Source organism: Chiloscyllium plagiosum, unplaced genomic scaffold, assembly GCF_037043375.1.
Source record: "Chiloscyllium plagiosum isolate Xiang-an unplaced genomic scaffold, Cpla_swu_hap1 HiC_scaffold_42, whole genome shotgun sequence".
NCBI classification, from domain to species: domain Eukaryota; kingdom Metazoa; phylum Chordata; class Chondrichthyes; order Orectolobiformes; family Hemiscylliidae; genus Chiloscyllium; species Chiloscyllium plagiosum.
Window position 1 is genome coordinate 45,680,426 of NW_028270180.1, and position 11,974 is coordinate 45,692,399.

The 11,974-nt window shown below is 43.9% G+C and overlaps 1 non-coding gene across 1 annotated transcript; it reads left to right on the forward strand.

Moving 5' to 3' along the window:
- Nucleotides 1-9,383: 9,383 nt before the first annotated feature.
- trnar-ucu (transfer RNA arginine (anticodon UCU)) lies at nucleotides 9,384-9,475 on the forward strand. The gene is given in 2 exon segments: nucleotides 9,384-9,420; nucleotides 9,440-9,475. It is a non-coding gene; the product is annotated as a tRNA-Arg (tRNA).
- Nucleotides 9,476-11,974: the final 2,499 nt, after the last annotated feature.

An 11,974-nucleotide genomic window follows, 5' to 3' on the forward strand; every position in this document is an offset into this window, starting at 1 on the left:
AATTATCTCTCTGTTAATAGCATGGAGCAAGTGGCAGTGTGAAATGTGTCCAAATGTGCTGACAATACACACTCGTGGGAGCGCATGTTATGATAAGATCATGGCAATATGCATAGGCATATAGATAGATTGGGTGAATGGGGACAAACTATCCAGGTGAAGTTTCATGTCCGGATTATGAGGTCATGCACTTTGGTCGGAAGAGTCAAAAGAGAGATTACTATTAAAATCGAGAGAAAGTAGAAGAAACGTGTGACGCAGAGGGATATTATACACGACACAAAGTTTAGTAACATGTTCTTTCCCTGACAAAAAGGATAGCTTCCTTTCCGAATGCTAACAATGAAAAAGATTGTTTCCCAAGAAAGAAAAATAACTGAAACTAATAGCCGAATCGAAAATTTAGAAAAGACTTGGATCGTTCCAATGGACGACGTTGGTGTTTATGGCTCGCTAACATTTGTTTACAATGGTGCTGGGAGTGGGAGTTAGGGGATCTAGGGAGTGGAAGTCAGGTTACCCATGATTACTGTCATCCTTCATCTGTCTACGTCATTTTGTACGTTTTATTTCGCATTTTGGTTCATGTGAGTGCCCTGTAAACTATACCCGCTGGTGACTTATTTCCCTGGTTGTTCTTCATCACAACTCGAAAGAATTCAAAATTATTTTCTCCTTGATTTCGGTGATCTCTAATCAAATGTCACCAGTACCTCGATATTTTCCACGCCTGTCTGTCTTCTTGCAATGTCAGTTGATCCGTCACTGTGTTACTGTTTCACAAATCAAGAACAAATCAAACGGCATCAATAGCATCTCGGTTCAGAACGCAGATAATTACAGCCGCTCCCCAGAGTACTGCCAACTGTGCGATCACAGAAGCACACATTGTACAGCCAGGAAACTCAAAACAACAGAAACACTCTTTTGGGTTACGTACCTGGTTGTATATCTCAATCCGCAATTGGTGCGGATTTTACATTGGTGATCTCAACTGTTTTCTCACACAAGGAACTAACCAATGCTGCAGACGGAGGAGAAAGTGAGGACTGTAGATACTGGAGATCAGATTCGAGAGTGTGGTGCTGAAAAACACAGGTCAGGCAGCATCCGAGGAGTAGCAGAATCGACGTTTTGGCCGAATGCCTGATGAAGTAGTCATGGTTGTGTTGTTTAGTGGATTCTCCTGCTTCTTGAATGCTGCCTAATCTGCTGTACTTTTTCAGCAACGCACTCTCCATTGCTGCAGACTGTCACACAATCCGAGCTTCGAGCCACGGAATCAGCGACACTCAGTGTTATGAGTCAACCTACTGCAGACACCTGCCAGTGGTGTTTCGTGTCAAGTTGATCTTCAAGAATGCGTATTGTGAGTTGTCTGTCCTTTATAATGTTTCCTGCAGTCACTACAGGCAACATTGTTTGTCCAAATTTGTCCTGTCTTTGATGGGTATTTGGTCCATTTTTTGGTGAGTTGTTGTCAAATATTGTCTTTCGGTTTCTGTCTCATACATCCGAGTGGCCAGAGGAGTCTGGCTGTCCGTGCCGAGACATACCTTTACCTATAATGTGGAGAGATTGTTTTGTTGGGTAATGGCATGTCCTCCTGGCGTTGGTTTTGACAATGAATCTGCGGGAATGTCTATTGTTGCAAAATATTTCTGGAGGATCCACTAAACAACACAACCAGCTGTTCCGAGTAGCAATGCACAGCGATGACGAGGACAACAGATTCGACTGGGACCACACAAAAGTAATAGGGCCAGCTAAACAGAGGACAGCCAGAGAATTTCTAGAATGACGAGACTCATCCAATGACTCCATCAAAAAACAGTTGATCTGGACTCAACATACTGGGACATGCAAAGAACGACAAGTACCAGCAACTGACATCAGTCGGAAATAAATCAAACCAATTCGAAACGCTGCAGGACAACAGCGCTTCACACGAGTTTCATCTGCCTTGAGGATATCACCGAGAAACGGGAGGAAACGGCCGCAAACCAACTTCTCAAAACCACCGAACATCCCCACACCATCTGCACCCTTCACCGGAACTGCAGATCTTTACACAAACCTTGAAACTCTGAAACAGTCAGAATCGCCCCAGCGGGAAAATGAACCCTGGCCTCTCACGGGACAACTGAGGTTACCAAACGCCACACGGTGGATGTCAGAGCTAACTAAGCCTGCAAGCTCCTTGTGCATGTTCTTGTCAACAACACCTGCTTGATTATCCTCATCTCATTTTCCATCATTGAACGTTGTATGCTTTAAGCATTACAAATTCACAGTTAAGTATCTCTGGAGATTATCAGAATTTCTGCCGCTCTGACATATACAGACAGTGATGTCCAAATTCCAACCACTCCCTAGCTGATAAAGTTTTTTTAATGTAGAGCTACTCGAACATTTATGATTCTTATCTTAAATCTATGCTTGATTGATCCATTCATCATCGAGAAATATTTCGTTCAGTGTACCCAATCCATGCCCCTCATTATTTCCTACATCTCAATACTGTCTCCTCTCAATCTCTCCTGCTCTCACAAAAGCAAGGCCAGTCTGTCTAAACTCTTTCATAGCTGAAGTTCTTCAATCCAGACAATATATTGGCAAATCACTTCCGCACCGTTTCCACAGCTGTCATATCCCTTCTTTTATGTGAATTGCAGCATTGTACATAACACTCTAGCGAGAGACGAATAAAGACTTGAAATAAATGTGGGGAATTCACAAACATTAGTCTTTTCCAATAAAGTCTCTTTTCTTCGATACTGTTCTGTGTCTTTCATGAACCCAGTGCTCAAATGAACTCTGGTCCATGCAAATCAAACACTTTACATGAGGATTGATAACCCAACCACATTATCTGATTGCATTAAGTGGCTTAAAGTTCCTCATGGTGGTATTGGGGCAAGTTCACCTAACAAGAGTGACAGCTGCAACACTAACTTAACGGTGTCAACGGTGAAAGTGAATGTTAGTTTGTGCAATGCCCCAGTGACGTGGGAGGAGGGATGGAAATGAAGAATAGTGATTGGGAAAGGGAGAAACGTCTCCGATATTGGGTGCAGATAAAGTTGGAAGCAAAAGTATCATCACCTTCGAGAGCATTTTAACCTTAAAAATTGATAGTTTCCTTTCTGCGTTTGTTTTGCAAGGGTTATGTGGAGTAACATGGAACAAATGCGCATTACTGATACTCGGATTTGAATGAAGGTTGCTGCGGCCACAATACAGAGGACGAGCCACTATACGATCACATGAATAAATAACCAACAGTAAAAGCAATAAATGCAATGTCCGAGGTTGGCGAGGAACAGCACCACATGCACAAGAGGATAACCTACTGAGATTGGGTTGTATCGTCATGTTCGATGTCCTCAGTGGCTGTGGAGATTCCATCATTGAGAATGTTGAAGACTGAATTCGATAGATTTCAAGAAATTGTTGAAATGTAAGTTTCAATAACAACGAAGTTTCACATCGTTACTTTCCCAGTGCCTCGAGACAAGGTAACAACAAAGGTTGCACACTTCAATCACACCGGTTTCCAGGTCTGGAATCAGAGAAATTTAGTGACGCAACGGCGAAGATCCGATCGGAAATTGAGAGTGGAATGAACGCGTGAATATCTACTCTTTCTGCCAGTGACCAAGTCCGTGAGCATGCAGTCCTTCTATGAAGGCAGAGAGGCACGTGAAATGCCCAGGCTGGGAGCTCCAAACTAGGCCGGCGCAACTTCTGTTGACATGGAATAGGGAGCTTTGGGTGACGAAGCTGGGAGATCTAACCTCATCTGGATACACTTTAATTGACATGGCGCAGGAAACTTTGGGTTGATGGAACGTATCCTGAGCGATTTTAATCTGAACTGAAATAGTTTTTGGTAGCATACATTTTTGTGGATTGAGGGAGGATTTGTCCCAGGGAATTGTCACAATTATAAATAAACATTTTGCAAAGACTGAACTCGTCTAGGAGTATCTGTGCATTGTGAAATGGGCGAAATATCAGTGCAGTGTGACATTTCTCATATTCTGACTCTGCAGTCGGTTAATTTTCTGGAAGGAATTTAAAAAATCTTTTTATGTGTTATTCAACTTCCTGCTAGCTTGTTCTGGTCTGGTCATTGATGTAACATAAACAACCGAAAATTAATATGATGTTGGGATTCGGTTCGAGGTTCCCTCGAATTACGGAATAACAACAGGAGAGCAGAGGTGAAATTTTTCAGAACAGCAGTGATCAAATTGAATGAATGGGCAGGCAGAGGGTGAAAGGAAGCTTCATGGGGATAAATGTCTTTTCTTTGCCAATGAAACTACCTGCGTCACAAAGTGCCTCACCTGGACTGACAGGAATGATGTTTATAAGTCCTTCTACGCAGAGCGAGGCGGGGAGAATGTAAACACAGCAAGCTACAAAAAAAAATATTTGTTCTTTTCTGAACCTCAGTCCCGGACTGACTAAGATGGCCTTTGGAAAATTATTTTGCACCATGTCAGAAAAGGAGTTACAGATTCGACCACGGAAACCAAATTACATATCAAGATAAAATCATACCACTTTATTCGGTACATCCCCCCTTTTGACACATGGTCCTCACTGTGTGTTAATTGGCATGGAATGGGAATAATGATCGCGGTAGACAGGGTTTACCAATGGGGCCACACTACACTCATTCCCTCATTCTGCACCTTGCCATTGTCTATTCACGCTTGTCCTTCGGCGTGGCCTGCGACTCGACCTCCCATTAGTCTGCTTTGGATTACAATAATTTGACATACACATGTCAACTGATCACTTGGCGGCTGCTGGGCTGCCGTCCTTCACGCTGAGTTTGCATTCGCATTGCCTTGAGAAAGGGAATCGTACTTTTTCGTGTGGGCTTCACATTTACAAACAGCGAATGATTTAGGCGGTAGGACCTCTTCCAGGAGGTCAGAAGTCAGGCCACGGTGTATTTTGGGCTTTCCAGAGTAGGTCAAGCAGCCCCTGGGTTTCCACAGAGTTCCACAATTATGTATAACCCCGTATGCATATCTGCTGTCGGTGTAAATGTTCACTATACTTCACTCAGCCAATTTACATGCCTCAGTCAAGGCAATCAGCTCCGCTGCTTGAACTGACAGATGACAAGGGAGTGATTCCGTTTTGACTACCTCATGAGTAGTTACGACAGCATACCAAACACAATTCTGGCCTATCCGTTTGCACCTGAATGCTGACCCATTCACAAAAAAACGCCATATACTGATTCTGAGTTTGTGAATCCTGCACGTCTGGTCTTGGGCTGCAAATTTTATTAGTTACAGCGACACAGTCATGTGAGTCTCCGTCTCCTTCTGTGGGGAGAAGGCGAGCAGCATTACGGACGTTACATCTCGTTATTGAAATGTTAAGCATCTCCAATAGCACAGTATTGTTTCTGAGCCAACGTGCTGCCGACATGTGTGCTGTGTTTTGCTCGGAAACCAGTGAGGATGCATGTGGGACCAGGAGGGTTAATTATCCAAAGCCGACTGTGTCCCTGGACGCTACAACAAACTTTATCAGCTGCAGCCACGGCTCGCAGGCATATAGGCAATCCTGCCGCTACGTGGTCTATGTTAAGCCAAAATGTAAGCTACCTGCCTCAATTTTCCCACATTATCCTGCATCAGCACCGATGTCATGCATCTACCGTTTGTACAAAAGGCTTGTTTGGATTCGGAATCCCCAGTGTAGGTGTGGTTTGGAGTGCCATTTTCAATTCAACTGCTTCGGTCTCTGGCTCTGCAACTCTTAGCCATCGGAAATTTCATTTATGGGGGCCTCAAGGGTTGTATAATGTGAGATAAACATTCTACAGTAGGAGCGCATGACCAAAAAGGATAGCAATTGTTTCTTCGTGTGAGGCTTTGGAATTTGCTGGATTGCTTGAACTGTCTTGACCAATGGCCTTCCCTTGTTCAAGGAGAAAGTGAGGTCTGCAGATGCTGGAGATCAAAGTTGAAACTTTATTGCTGGAACAGCACAGCAGGTCAGGCAGCATCCAGGGAACAGGAGATTCGACGTTTCGGGCACAGGCCCTTCTTCATTCCTGAAGAAGGGCCTGTGCCCGAAACGTCGAATCTCCTGTTCCCTGGATGCTGCCTGATCTGCTGTGCTGTTCCAGCAATAAAGTTTCAACCTTCCCTTGTTCAGACAAGAAGTGACCTAAGAACTTCACCTGTTGTTGCACAAATTGTAGTTTTGCGAAACTAGCTTTGTGCCCATTCCTGGCTAGATGGCAGAGCAACGCAAGCGTATCTTTCTCACATTGTTCCTTTGTTGGTGATGCTATTAAGCATTCGTCTACATACTGCAGAAGCGCTGACCCCGGGGTTAAAACAAGAATCTCCAGACTCCAGCATCGAGCCTCATTAATTATGGCGGGTGACTCACAATAGTCTTGACAAAGTCGTGTGAATGTACACGATTTGCATTTGAATGGAAAAGTGAACCAGAAGTGACTTTCTGGGTGTACCGGTACACTAAATAAGACATTTGCTAAATCCATAGCAGAGAACCATTTACTGTCCGGTGGAATTTGAGCTAATATAGTACAAGGGTTAGGAACATTTGGGGCGGTCGGAACAACAGCATAATTGACTACCTGCAGGTCTTGAACAAAGCTCCGTTTCCTGATTCACCTGGAATGTTTGCCTTTTTGACCGGAACAATGCGGGCTCTCACCGGTGATTATCCACAGGGAATTATCACTCAAGCCTTAAGGAGGGATACAAAGTAGTATCCTTTGACAACCTCGGGTTTTAACGAGTCTTGTGTTCTGCAAGGACGATACTCAGACTTCGGAGGACTTCTTATGGGGTTCACAGCTTCGTATGAGCCCATAATCACGTTTGCCTTTTGCCCTGCGCTCAGTAGGGACCCTTCTTAATCTTGGCTCCCAGACATCTGCCATAGCTAATCGCCAGGATACCCTCTTGGCGGAGGTTACCTGGACTGCTCTATCTGCCTGAGTTAGCCAATTTAGTTTCTTCATATCTGTCCTTATATCTGCATTGAATCAGATACGCACATCGTCGCTGAAGACACAATCTTTCGCTTTTTTGTGCCTGCAGTACCCATCGTCTCAAATCCTGCCAACTCTAGCTGGATGCCTTCGCCAATAGTACGTGAGGAAAGGTGCCTTACACATCAAAAGGATAGGGTCTACCTGCCGTCAAAGATACTTTGGATAAGTTTACACTGACTGCACATCTGTGATCATTCCAATAAACTTCGCACAATACTAACTGATCTGGTTTAACCAATCTCCTCAAACAATCCTTCTCTTACGATTTGTAAGGGCCATCACGGTGTATGTGTGCTGTGCAGTGCAGCATAACCCCAGCAAGAAAATCGGTGTTAATGGAATTAACATGGTTACTTGATTGCTGGGCGAGTGAATCGCTTACTGAACGTTTGGTTCTCTGGCTTTCTCGCCACTCATAGACATGCATCGGGGTCGTGAGTCGTAATTTACAGCTTGCGCTGGTAAATCTTCTTTTCGTATTACCTACACGCCTCTCAGGGTACTGCACAACCCGACCCAATCTCACAATTTGATCGCGAGCCATCTGATTTAAAGGACAGATTTCCGACAATAGTAATGAGAATTGGAATGTTTCACCATTACTGGGTCCGCACAATAGTGGTGCGGTTAAGCTCTCTCGTATCACGACTCCTGATGCATCCATTGCGTCGACTCTCTCAACTGTGTTGATTTAAGGACTGACTATGTTGCTCCTGTATCTACCAAAAAGGTAACTAGCTCACCTTCCACAAATAATACATTTTCCCTTGATAGTAGAATTCGCTTCTTCTTATCAAAACCTCAAGTTCAGGGGCCTGAAACATTCGGGTTACTTTCCAGATACGGAGTTTTTTTTCTCATTCCTTGACTGTTGATATGGTAGTTTACTGGCCTTGTAAGTCTGCTATTATTTCGGCTTAACTTCACATTTTTGTTCAGTCTGTCTGCAACACTTGCCTCTGCAAAGTTAGGTACTTACTTATTTGTTTCCCTGTGTTTTTATTGGTTTCAAAATAAATGTTGATTTTCCATTACAATGGATATCACATTATTTTACACGTCGCGGCAACACCCAGGGCCGAAGTGCCTGTACAGCATTGTAACGTTCTATGTTGTAAGTTACATTTACTGCTGGTTTCCGATACCTCTCCTTACTATGGAAGCTTCTCGTCACATCTTCCAGAGATTTGTCTGCAGTTCATTTAATCGAGGCAACTGTATTTCCTGCTCAGAGTGTGACCTTTCTCCAATGGAGAGAGGAAAATAGTGTCGGTGACAAAGCTGAGATCACTTACATTCTGTCCAGAATCAACAAAAACTATCCGGATCTTCCAGTCTCCTGTACTTCAACATTACAATGTGTTCCCACCCTTCTGGGTCTCTGCCTGTATTCCTGATGAAGGGCTGATGCCCGAAACGTCAATTTTACTGCTCCTCGGATGCTGCCTGAACTGCTGTGCTTTTCCAGCCCCACTCTAATCGAGACACTGTGTTCCCAGGCAATCATTTCAGTTTCTGGTCTGCTGCTGTGCTCTTCAAGACACAACACAAGCAACTAATTTTCTACCAAAGACCGGCAACTAATTTTCTACCAACAGACCATGCAAACATGGGGACCCAACATCGAGTTCAATCATTTTAGAAACCGTCTGCCCTCTTCCACATTCTTCGTCCACCCGCCCTTCCCATCAGTTCCGAAGACGGATCATTGGACTCGAAACGTTAACTTTCCTTTCTCATCAGAGATGGACAAGAGCTGCTGATTTTGTTCAGACCTTTTGGTTTTTCTTCTGAGAACTTTGCTTTTCCGTTGTAATCGCCAGACTGCTGGAAGCGTCTAATTGCAGGAGGAGAATTTCGCTGGAGATGAAAAGAAAGGCAAGGGCTTGATCACTCCCATTGTGAAGGTACACGAGCTAGGCTGGGGATGTTCATCCAAGCGCAGAGAAGGCTGAATGAGAAACCGATTAACGTGCTCATTTTATGAAGAGGATAGATATGTGTGACAGGGATAAGCCTGTATTGGGAAGTAACAGAGTGACATAAATGAAAGACAGGAGACAAGGATTAGATTTAGGAAGAATGCTTTCACCTAAAAGAGTATTGATTATCTGGAAATCATTATCTGAACATGTGGTAAAGCTAAGTATCATGAGAACGATTCAGCAGTCTGTAACCGAACACTTCATGAGCCAGAGCAGGAGTGGATAAGGACCAGGTACCGGAAAGTGTGACGATGACAGACAGGCGCGAGATGGGTATCCTGAACGCAATGCGTCAAAGGCAAACTTGTGTGCTTAAAACTCACTGCATGCACGGCTCTGTGGCGCAATGGAAAGCGCGTTGGACTTCTACATCCGTGTGCAAGCTGCTATTCAAAGGTTGTGGGTTCGAATCCCATCAGAGTCGAGTTTTAATTTATGTATTGCAAAGTGGTCAGACCAGACTCGGCTGTCATCTGCAAAACCAGTAATATTCATGCAGAAACCCAACTGTCTCGAAACGGACCATTTTCCTCTCACGGATGTACATTTTCGATGTCTATTTATGATAGAGGCCGATAAATATCTGTTAGCCACTCGGCAACACGATGACGTGGTGGGCTGGAAAAAGACTTAACATTGTTGTGTCAGCCATGACGATATCGAATGACGTGGCGGGGCAGGATCGGTGTTAAGAATGGCCTCCTTCTGCTCCTTTGTGTCTGTGCCATTTCTGGCCCAGGTTTTTAAATAATCACAATGGGGACAATATGAATTAAACACCAAGTAATATGTTCGTCTCATCTCCACCTCGCTTCCCTCCCAGCTGGAATAGACAGCTCTTGTTTCAGGTTTAGATCAGACAGCGGAGGATTCTCACAAGTTCTCCTTCAGGGTGAATGTTCCTTCACATAGGTTTCCATGTGAAGACATGGAGCAAGCAATTGCATGGATGCTGGGGATTCAGGGGCAGATTTCCCCTTTGCTGGGCTGGAATTCTGCCCAAGGTAATGAATGTGAAATTCTGACATTTTGAATCTTACTCTGGATTCTTGCGACTTTACTAATTAAACTGAATTTCAATTTGCCTTTGCATAACATTATCCAAACTTCACTGTTTATGAAAACCATGCCACATGCTCTTGGATGTAGTATGCTGAACATTGTTGATGTTGTGTGCAGTGTGAGTGGATGTGTCATAAGAACATGCCAAAGGAAGTTGGTGAAATGTCAGTGAATCGAATTCTCTGACGAATTGACGCCGATAGAAGGAAAATCCCAGGACAGTGGCGACATAACATTTCCTGTGATCAACGCAGGAAGCCACGGAAAACGTACGCAGTATTCAATAAAATCGATTTTCACCACATCTCCTGTGCCATTTTCCTGAAGTTAATGCTTCATAATCGGCGATCCATTATCAGTATAACCTCCTCTGCACTATGTTTCTTTTCAGGTCCACAGAAAAAAAATGAGTAATTGGGTTGAGGGTCCCAGTGGTAAGATCAGGAGACGTTTGTCATCATTAGACGGCAGATCCAGCGGTGTAATTAGTTAGCTTGCTGTAGTTGCATTATAGGGGAGAAAGTGAGGTCTGCAGATGCTGGAGATCAAAGTTGAAACTTTATTGCTGGAACAGCACAGCAGGTCAGGCAGCATCCAGGGAACAGGAGATTCGACGTTTCGGGCACAGGCCCTTCTTCAGGATTCCTGAAGAAGGGCCTGTGCCCGAAACGTCGAATCTCCTGTTCCCTGGATGCTGCCTGACCTGCTGTGCTGTTCCAGCAATAAAGTTTCAACGTAGTTGCATTATAGAATGGCAGAACATGCACTGCCAAAATTGTGCATTGGATTCTCGCCAGGTGTTTGTTTTACTGATAGTGAACAGAGATGATTGCAACTTCAAGCTGAAGAACAGTTCAAACACGGAATATTTCACCGCAATAAAGTGCTTTTGGCACTAATGTTGCACCGACCTGTGATACCAATCTGAAGTCCATCTGACCAGCATTTTGGCATTACAAGCCGTAAATTTATCCAATGATCATTTAATTGCCCTGAATGTTGGTGAGTCTACGACTGTTGAAGGCAAGGCGATCTGCACCCTTACTACTCTCTGAGAAAGGAATCGACCTCGGCATCAATCACACTCAAATTACGTCGATGTGCCATTGTGTCAACCATCACCATTTGAAGAAAAAGGACTTCACTGTCCACCTTAAAGCAACCTCTGATCATATTTTATGTCTCTATTAATTCACGTCTCAAAATTCTTATCTCAATCAAAAACAGCCTCAAGTCCCTCAGCCTTTCCTCGTAAGACTTTCCCTTCACAGAAGGCAACATCCGAGGAAATCTCGTCTACAACCTTTCCAATGCTTTCACATCCGTCCTATAATGTGGCGACCAGAACCGCACGCAACTCCACAAGTTTGTCCATACCAGACAAATGTCTGGAGCTGCAAAAGGATCGTTTGGCCCTGAAACTCATTCCCTCTCCCAATAAAAACTAACACACTGTGCTCATTGCAAACAAATCTATCAACGTGTGTGTTAACTTTCAGAGTTTTATATACATGGACGCTGAGATTGCTTGGCTCATCTAAACTTCCAAGAACATTACAATTAGCCCAGAACTTTTTATTCTTGTTGTTCATTCCAAAGTAAATCACCTCACACTTTTCCACAATAACCTCCATATGCCACCTCTGAGCCCCAATCTGCAGATTATTCATGTCTGTCTGTAACCTGCAGCAGACTTCGGCACTGTTGACAACTCCATCGACTTAGTGTATTCTGAGAATTTACTCATCCATCATCCCATGCTCGAACCCAGGTCATTTATAAAGGTGACAAACAGCAGTGGACCCAAAAATGAACCTTGTGGTACACCATGAATAACTGAACTCCAGAATGAATATTTTCC